The sequence below is a fragment of the Papio anubis genome, chromosome 11 (genome assembly GCF_008728515.1).
Source record: "Papio anubis isolate 15944 chromosome 11, Panubis1.0, whole genome shotgun sequence".
NCBI lineage: Eukaryota > Metazoa > Chordata > Mammalia > Primates > Cercopithecidae > Papio > Papio anubis.
The window spans coordinates 23,550,245-23,560,210 of record NC_044986.1 but is presented as its reverse complement, the minus strand read 5'-3'; the positions used below and the strand labels follow the sequence as shown (position 1 = coordinate 23,560,210).

Here is a 9,966-nt window from a genome sequence, read left to right as displayed (position 1 = left end):
CTACAAAGAACTCAATCAAATTTACAAGAAAAAAACAAACAACCCCATTAAAAAGTGGGCAAAGGATATGAACAGATACTTCTCAAAAGAAGACATTCATACAGCCAACAGACACATGAATAAATGATCATCATCACTCGCCATCAGAGAAATGCAAATCAAAACCACAATGAGATACTATCTCACACCAGTTAGAATGGCAATCATTAAAAAATCAGGAAACACTACTGGCCTTCGCAGGACACCATGTACCACACGGTCCAAACGGTCTTCTCTCCTGTCAACAGCGGCCAGCCCCCCAGCTATGAGATGCTCAAGGAAGAGCACGAGGTAGCTGTGCTGGGGGCGCCCCACAACCCTGCTCCCCCGACGTCCACCGTGATCCACATCCGCAGCGAGACCTCCGTGCCCGACCATGTTGTCTGGTCCCTGTTCAACACCCTCTTCATGAACCCCTGCTGCCTGGGTTTCATAGCATTCGCCTACTCTGTGAAGTCTAGCGACAGGAAGATGGTTGGCAACCTGACTGGGGCCCAGGCCTATGCCTCCACTGCCAAGTGCCTGAACATCTGGGCCCTGATTTTGGGCATCCTCATGACCATTCCGCTCATTGTCATCCCAGTATTGATCTACCAAGCCCATCGATAGATCAGGAGACATCATTCAGGCCAGGAGCTCTGCCTATAACCTGTATCCCACGTGCTCCACCTTCCATTCCTGGTCCTGCCCCCAGAGCCGAGTCCTGTATCAGCCCTTTATCCTCACACACTTTTCTACAATGGCATTCAATAAAGTATACATGTTTCTGGTTAAAAAAAAAAAAAAAAAAATCAGGAAACAACAGGTGCTGGAGAGGATGTGGAGAAATAGGAACACTTTTACACTGTTGGTGGGACTGTAAACTAGTTCAACTATTGTGGAAAACAGTGTGGCGATTCCTCAAGGATCTAGAACTAGAAATACCATTTGACCCAGCCATCCCATTACTGGATATATACCCAAACGATTATAAGTCATGCTGCTATAAAGACACATGCACATGTATGCTTATTGCAGCACTATTCACAATAGCAAAGACTTGGAATCAACCCAAATGTCCATCAGTGACAGACTGGATTAAGAAAATGTGGCACATATACACCATGGAATACTACGCAGCCATAAAAAGGATGAGCTTGTGTCCTTTGTAGGGACATGGATGCAGCTGGAAACCATCATTCTCAGCAAACTGTCGCAAGAACAGAAAACCAAATACCGCATGTTCTCACTCATAGGTGGGAATTGAACAGACAGGAAGGGGAACATCACACACCGGGTCCTATTGTGGGGAGGGGAGAGGGGGGAGGGATAGCATTAGGAGATATACCTAATGTAAATGACAAGTTAATGGGTGCAGCACACCAACACGGCACATGTGTACATATGTAACAAACCTGCACGTTGTGCACATGTACCCTAGAACTTAAAGTATAATAAAATTTTAAAAAAGGGGGAACCCCACCATGTCCAGTTCTTAAGGAATAATTGTCTGCTGTGATTATGCAGAGTCTGTGATGGAGTCTTCCATCAAAATCTATTCAAGGAGATGTGCCTTCAAGGAAAAAGATCTCTGTGCCTCAGGAGTGCACAATTATATATGCAGCTGAATCTTCTTTGGCGCAATCCATTACAGGACAATTCCACATAAAACAAAATCAATGTCAGGCTATGTTTGCATCACTAGTTTGCAAAAGGATGTACCAAGAGTTTCTTTTAATAGATGGTGTCCTGCTCCGTTCAACATAGGATTCCTTATAAATACAACTTCTTCGAAGGCTTTTATATTGCATAAAGCAAGATATATACCAGCATCTCTCCATAGGTGGTTGTTTTGCCATTGTTTCCATAGGGGAGAGTTCTGGGTTTTTGTTGTTGTTGTTTGTTTGTTTGTTTGTTTGTTTGTTTTGGCTGTCCAGCACTCAACAACACCCCATCACCCATTTCTGTTAGCACCTCCATCTCCTATTGGAGAGAATTCCTCAGTTTTAAGGTCTTGGCAGAAGGTAAGTCCCAGCCCCTGCCACTTTGCACCACCTGCTCTACTATTGGAAGTCAAGAAGGCCACACCATTTCTCCACCACACCATGCCAGGCCTAACTGGTCACATGTTCATTCCTGGGACTTTGAGCTTTGGCCAAGTGATGTCAAGTCAGAGGGAATATTTGAAGGGACAGATTCAGCACAGTGACTGAAACATTCTGACACCAACTGTTCCTGATATCCCAACACCAATCCCACCAATAACTTTTCATAAATCCTTCCCCCTTCCACCTTGTCTCCCTAAATATGGGCAGAGATTCTGATTCTTGCAAATGAGAACACAGCTGGGAAACTGAGAAACATTGTTTCTAGCCCAAATATAAAGGTGCCACAGGCCTTCCCAACAGACTCTGCACCTAATACATTGCAGGTTCTTCAATAGCAGAGACCACATTTTCTGTTGTCTCTTCCCATTCCACCAATGAAACAGACCAACAAAAGAGCTGGGGGACACTAACCAGTATGGACTCCGAAGTCAAGATATTGAAACTTAGCATGAAGTTAATGAGAAGAGACCAAATAGAAGCTTCTTAAAGTCTTCTAGAGTAGATTGGGTTGTAAATAATACAGTAAGTTCATATACTAAAGTACAAGAATATAAATAACTACACTTCATATCTGCCTCGTGAGCAGACATTATGTCTTAGGTATTTAATTTTAAAGTCACACTGAACATTATGTTTTAATTAATGAACCTTGCTTCACAAGGCAATGAGGAGCATTTCTGCCAATTAGCATCAGATCTGTCTTTTATACATATGTCCTCTAATTCCTCACTTGCACGCCGGGATGGCCCAGGGGAAATTAATGACCTCTCTTTCACTTTATGTATATGGGTTTTTCCACCCACTGGTGGCTCACTTTTTGTCACCTCCCTGCCAAAGGACATCTGGAATATCTACAGCTGCATCTGTAGATGCCATTCCTTGATGTATAATCACGGCAAATCCAATTTCCCTCATAACGAAACCACCAAGAGTGCCCCCGCAACCCCAGGTCCCCAAGCCTTTCCCCACAACCAGGTTATGTGAGGATGTGTCCAAGTCTGCAAATTGTAGCTGCCTCCATGAGATCAGCACAGGGCTGGGGGCAACATTGCCTCTCAGACGCCAGTGCAGGCTCCAGCATCAGCCTGCCAGGTGAAATTCCTGGTTTTACTAGCTGTAAATTCCAGCATTTACTAGCTGTACAACCTTAACAGTTCCTTTCACTCCTCTCAGGTTTAGCTTCTTTACATGGGAAATTGGACTATTATTAGTACCCACCTTACAGAGGTGTTGGGAGGACTAAATGAAATAACGTGGGTTGCACTTAGAAAGTAACCCAGCACTTAGGAAATGTTTAATAAGCATTTGCTATTGCTCTGCCTTCAACTTTGTGGAGTTCAACTTTGTGCCTTCAACTTCGTACACTTTGTGGAGACCTTTCTGTCCATCTTTACAACAATCCCGCAGACCCAAAGGTTCCTAATGTTTGGGGGACTTTTTGGCTTTGCTTTGTTTGGTTTTATTTTTTGCAGGCCACCACTTTCCTTGCCAAATGCTCCATGAAGCAGGTGCCCAGGATGGTAATGGGTTGCTCTAATTCATTCACATTCTCTCTTACCTGGCTGCCACCAAATCCCGTGCTACAGAGATGTAGGCCACATGTCCCATGACTCCGCTGGGAACAGAAGGGTAGGGGGTAGACAGGCTAGATCAGGGATCTAATCCCCGGGGCAGGCAGCAACACAACACACAGTGACAGGGACGTGGTGTTAGAGAGGGGGTGAGAGACAGTGGGTGGTCTAGGCTAGTGGCACCTCCTCTGAGGAGTCCAGCAAAAAGGGGCCTGTTCCACCAGATATAAAGGAACATGGGGCTCTGTAGTCTGAGGTTGAGTTGAGCATAGACTTTCAAGAAATAATTAGCATCAATCAAGCTTAAGCTTCTAGGCCCTAGGAATGCAAAGATGGGGGAAATGGGAGAGTTGGAATTAGCATTAACTGATGTCCATTTTGTTGGAATTCAAGTATGAGCCACTCCCATCCCTTTTTTGTTGTTGTTGTTTGTTTGTCTGTTTTTGAGACGGAGTTTCGCTCTTGTTGCCCAGGCTGAAGTGCGATCGCATGATCTCGGCTCACTGCAACCTCCGCCTTCTGGGTTCAAGCGATTCTCCTGCCTCAGCCTCCTGAGTGACTGGGATTACAGACATGTACCACCACACCTGGCTAACTTTTTGTATTTTTAAGAAAGGAAGAAAGTGTGTTTCTGAGAAGTCAGGGAACAAAGTCAAGGCACATGGTGGGAAAGTGGTAGGTAAGCACCACTCCACCAAGCTAGTACCTCTGCCCTCTCAGAGTCCAGAAGCCACCAGAGGGCTGAGCAAGAAACCAAAGCTGAATTTCAGGCAAGGAAGGTAATTCAGAAGCCCAGGCCCTTTCTTAGAAGTGGGCACAAGGGGGCTGGGTGCGGTGGCTCAAGCTTGTAATCCCAGCACTTTGGGAGGCTGAAGCAGGCGGATCACTTGAGGTTAGGTGTTTGAGACCAGCCAGGCCAACGTGGTGAAACCCCATTTGTCTTTACTAAAAATACAAAAATTAGTTGGATGTAATGGCACACGTCTGTAATCCCAGCTACTCAGGAGGGTGAGACAGGAGAATCACTTGAACCTGGGAGGCAGAGGTTGCAGTGAGCCAAGATCACGCCACTGCACTCCAGCACGGGCGACAGAGCAAGACTCCATCTCAAAAAAAAAAAAAAAAGGTGGGCACAAGGGGGAAACAGGCCTGCAAAAACAAGACTCTGAATCTGCTCAGCATTCAGTTGCACAGAGGCAGCCCTGGTCCTAGAGTCTGGGCAGGGCTGGTTCTGAAGATGGGGATGAAAGGAGATCATTTTGGATCTAGAGAGATGGGGATGCAGGAAGTAAAGCCAGGACATCATGACAACAGAGCCAAGGTGAAAGGTATTGGCTGTGATCATGGAAGAAATGAAACCTACTAGATCACCTGAGTTCTTGACAAAGATTCTTTGATTGGCCAAACTTTAGTCCACTTTTGGAAACTTCTCCTAGGCCCAGCTATGTACTCCCTTGTAAAGTCCACTTTTAGCAAAGAATCCTGGTAAGTCAGTTTAGCAAGAACCCCCACTCCCACCCTTGATATCAGACCACGCTCAAAATCTGATCAGGTTTCTCATCCTCCATTCCCCAACTGATATCTGATCCCCCCATCTTTCTTCGGGAAGAATCCTGTTAGGTCAATTTAGCCAGAACCTCCTAGCCCCTGATGTTTCTTCTAAGTAATTTTCCATCCACTGACCCCACCCTGCGCCTGGGCTATAAATTGCTGCTCGCCCATGCTATGATGTAGTCAAAGTTGAGCTGAACCTCTCTCCCCAACTGCAAGACCCCATTGCAGGGGTCCCTCTAGCTATCACAATGGTCCTGAATAAACTCTGCCTTACAGTGCTTTAACAAGTATCATTGAAAAATTTTTTCTTTAACAGTTTCAGCAAAGGATTTTGATCTTATCGGTGCTGAGCTCCAAACCACTGAACTAACCAGACTACCTGAGGCGACAGACTACAAAGCACAACACACAGAGAGAGAAGAAAGGATTCTGGGGTCAGAGTGAACATAAACGCCTAGTGGTATCACAGCACAAAGCCTTTGTTTAAATAGGAAATGGCAGGATAGAAGGGAGCCCTTAGCCCTCCCCTTCCTATTGCAGAGAATAGAATCCTCATTAGGTTTCCTGTTTGGGACAAAGTCAGAGGAAAGTCACAGAGGGATGCATCAGAAGAGTCCCAGAGGGAAAGGGAAAGGAGGTGAGATTGTTGACACTGAAGATAAAAAGGCTGGGGCGACGTGCTGGCACGCACGGTGAGCCGCCTTACACAGAGGCCAGAGGCAGGCTGTTCTAATGAAATGGACTTACACATAGCTGGGGAAGTCTGAGCCAGATACAGGTTGTGCCAATGGGACAAAGCACCGGGACCCAGCCAGGGGACACCCTAGAGAGGTTCTACAGACGCCTTCCACCTGTTCCACTGCATCATAACCATAACCTCCTCTGTACTACAGTCACATTAGGGCATGTCAAGTCTCCATCAAAGCACAGGCTCTGTGAGGGGCCCCGTAGGATGTATCTTTCTGTTCAAATCACACCCAGCTGAGGGTCCCATCAGAGCTGGCATTCAGCCCATCTTTATTAAATCAACTCTCCCTACATTCCCGCCTACGATCATGGGCTGGGTACAATGGCCTCTGAGAGGACACTGAGTGGCAGCCACCTGAGCGCCTCCAGGTCAGTAGGAGAGCTCGAGAGGGTCCTCCCAGTGTCGTCTTTCTCTAGAATACACCCGCTTCCTCAGCTGTCTGGCCGGCTCCACTCTCTCCACAGATCCACACTGCCATCTGCTGGCAGAAGGCACAGGAGCGTCTCAGCGCCGATGTGCCCACCCTGCAGGGTGTGCGGCAATTCCCAATGCCTGATGCCCAGAGTCATGCCCTCCTAACCCTTGGCATGTGACAGTGTCAGCCGCGGAAGCTTCAGGCTCTGTTCCTTGTGATTTCCCAAGCATCTCCCTGGACTCATCCTCCCTTTCTTTACAGATTTTTCTCTAGTTCAGAAACGTGTCCTCCTCCACCATCCCACCTGGGCATACTGCAGACTCCTTTAACCCTGGGGTGGAGAAAAGAGAGCACAGAAGACAGCCAGACACCTTCCACTCCGCAGCTCAGCCCTTCTCTAAGGCACTTCACTACAGATCATGATGCCCGAGCAGGCTTGGTTAGATTTTCTATAGCGAGATCTGTGAATTGTTCGTTTCACATTTCAACAACTCAGAAATGAGGATGCATCTTAGTGTCACAAGGTCTCTGTGTGAAAACTTTGACACCTTCTGGAGAGATCAAGAAGCACCAGTATTAACGTGACTCACTTTAAATAGTTGAAATGCATGATGTGTGAATTTTATCTCAATAAGGCTACGCTTGGTTTTTGCTTAAAGCTGTCTCAGGTTGGGTGGAGGAGCATGGATGTATACACAAAGCTAACATATTCAAGGATACACTCTACAGGAGCTTTCTCATTCCATCCTCACAGCCAAACAAGGAGACGTCACCACTAACCTCATATTACAGAGCAGGAAATGGGGGCTCAGAGAGGCTGTGCTCGTGCCCAAGGACTCACGGCTGGTACACAGTGCCATCTGCTTTAGAACCCATGTTCCAAACCACTAGATACTCTTCTTTCACGTTACTTCTATAAAGGAAAAATAAAAGAAAAATTTGTTGTAAGAAAAAAACAAACTTTCTTTTTTGATTAAAAAAAAAAGTTATGGTAGGACTTATCCAAGATGTCCTCCAATAGGTGAATGTATAAACAAACTTGTGTATCTATAACAAGAACATTATTCCGTGATAAAAAGAAATAAGCTATCAAGCCATGAAAGGACATGGATGAATCTGAAATACATTTTGCTAAGTGAGAGAAGCCAGCCTGAAAAAATCTATGTGTTGTTTGATTCTGATTATACAATATCTGGAAAAAGCAAAACTATAAAGACAGTTAAAAAAAAAAAAAATCACTGGTTGCGAAGACCCTGTGGGTAAATGGGAAGTTGAAATCAGTGAAGCCCAGGGGATTTTTTTTCAGGTGGTGAAACTATTCTGTATAATTTTGTAATTGTGGACATATGACACTATGCATTTATCAAAACCTACTGAACCTTACAGCACAAAGAGTGAACCATAATGTATGCAAATTGAAAAAAAAACATTTAGGAGGTCAAAGGAATCCCAGGATGAAATGTGGTATGTGACAAAATGATCTAACTATATTAAAATGTATGAAACTATAATACCTCACTGAAAGAAGGGGAGGGGGTGAGAAGGAAGGTGCTGACCTAAGCAACTCTGGAAATAAATGAGTGGAGTCTGTAAAACCGAAGCAAAAATAATTGCATATAAACACTATACTCAAGTTGATAAAGCTGTTCCCCACAACCCCACAGCGGTACAGGTTAGCAATGTTAACACTGCTATACATGTACACTAGAATTGAACAATTAAGTGAAATGTAAGTGAAATGGATGGTAGATGGTGGGAGCCAGTTTCTCATGGATGAAGTAGGAGGTCACAGAGAAGCAAGGAGAGATGATCACCAATTAGAGTTGGAGACATCAGTATGAACTCATGTTTAGCATTACATAGAAAAAGATGGTTACATATAGAAACACTGAAAGATAGTTGTGTGTGTATATGTATATATACATACACATATGCATACCTCTTTGTTCTTGCTCTCAGCTGAGACAGCCTAGAAGGACGAGCCAGTAAGAGAACTGATCTAGTGCCCAGATCTTGGTTTTATTTGTTTGTTTGTGAGATGGAGTTTCACTCTTGTTGCCCAGGCTGGATTCACTGCAACTTCCACTTCCTGGGTTCAAGTGATTCTCCAGCCTCAGCCTCTGGAGTAGCTGGGATTACAGGTACCCACCACCACGCCCAGCTAATTTTTGTATTTTTAGTAGAGACAAGGTTTAATTTTTTTATTTTTAGTAGAGATCGGGTTTTACCATGTTAACCAGGCTGGTCTCAAACTCCTGACCCCAGGTGATCTGCCCGCCTCGGCCTCCCAAAGTGCTGGGATTACAGTTGTGAGCCACCGCGCCCAGCCAAGATCTTGGTTTTAAATACCTTTCTCCAGTAAAAGGAACTAGAGCTTCTTGAAGAAGCATGCCACCATACCCAGCTGATTTTTGGATTTTTTTTTTAGTAGAGCTTGTTGAAGAAATGGTTGATTCTAGAATTGGAGCAGGAAATAAACAAGATGAGCCTGGAGCACCTTGTAGTGCCAGAAAGTAAAGAAGTGCTTACAACACACACACACACACACACACACACACACACACACACGATGGGATATATCAAAGCCCCCAGTGGCCAAAGCTAGAACAATTTAAAATAGTATTGATTATAATCCAAAGTGTAAAATAAATATCTGCAAGCCTATACAAATACGAAAAAATAAATGAATGTGGAAAAAGAGACAAATCGGTGCAGAAGCATTCCAAATAATTTACATATATTCTGTACCCTCAAGAAAGTTGAGCATAACTTCTACTCCTTAAGTATGGGCTACACGTAGTGACTTTCCAAGAATACAGGATAACGAGGGGGTTAAAAGAGTCACTTTCCTGTGGAGAAATATGACAAACACTACCTCAGTCAGATGACCAAGGTTAACCTCAACAGTCAAAAGCCATGTTGATAGTATGTACCCCTGACATGATGTGACAAAAATGGCATTTTACCTCCATCGACTCCGCCTACAAAACTAGAACCACAGTCTAATCGTGAGAAAAACATTTAAAATCCCAATATAAGGATATTCCACAAAATATTTGACCAGTATTCCTCAAAACTGTTCAGGTCATCAAAGATGAAGAAAATCTAAGAAACTGTCACAGCCGAAGAAGACACAACAACTAAATATAATAATGTAGGACTGTGGATGGGATTCTGGAAGAGAAAAAGGACATTAGTTAAAAACTAGGGAAATCTGAATAAAGTAAGGCTTTCATTACCACTACTGCGATAACATTGGTTTGTTAATTGTGACAGATTTACTATACTAAGATGTGAATAATAGTGAAAACTAGGTGTGGAGCATAAAGAAACTCTCTGTACTTTCTTTGCAGTAAATCTAAAACTGTTCTAAACAATGAAGTTTGTTTTTAAAAATAATGATATAGGAAATTTGGGAGGTATCTGGGAAGGAAGAAATAAGGGACAATAAACAGAGATTCAAAACAGAATTGCACATCTCCTTCTTGTTTAAAAATATGTCATGATAAACAACTAACGTTTACTGAGAGCTGATTACATGTCTGACAGCAT

At 44.0% G+C, this 9,966-nt stretch overlaps 1 pseudogene across 1 annotated transcript; it reads left to right on the top strand.

Moving 5' to 3' along the window:
* The first annotated feature begins 234 nt into the window (after positions 1 to 234).
* On the top strand, positions 235 to 804 carry LOC101016949 (annotated as a pseudogene). The gene has a single exon (XR_651947.4). The product of XR_651947.4 is annotated as an interferon-induced transmembrane protein 3 pseudogene (transcript).
* The last annotated feature ends 9,162 nt before the right edge of the window (positions 805 to 9,966 follow it).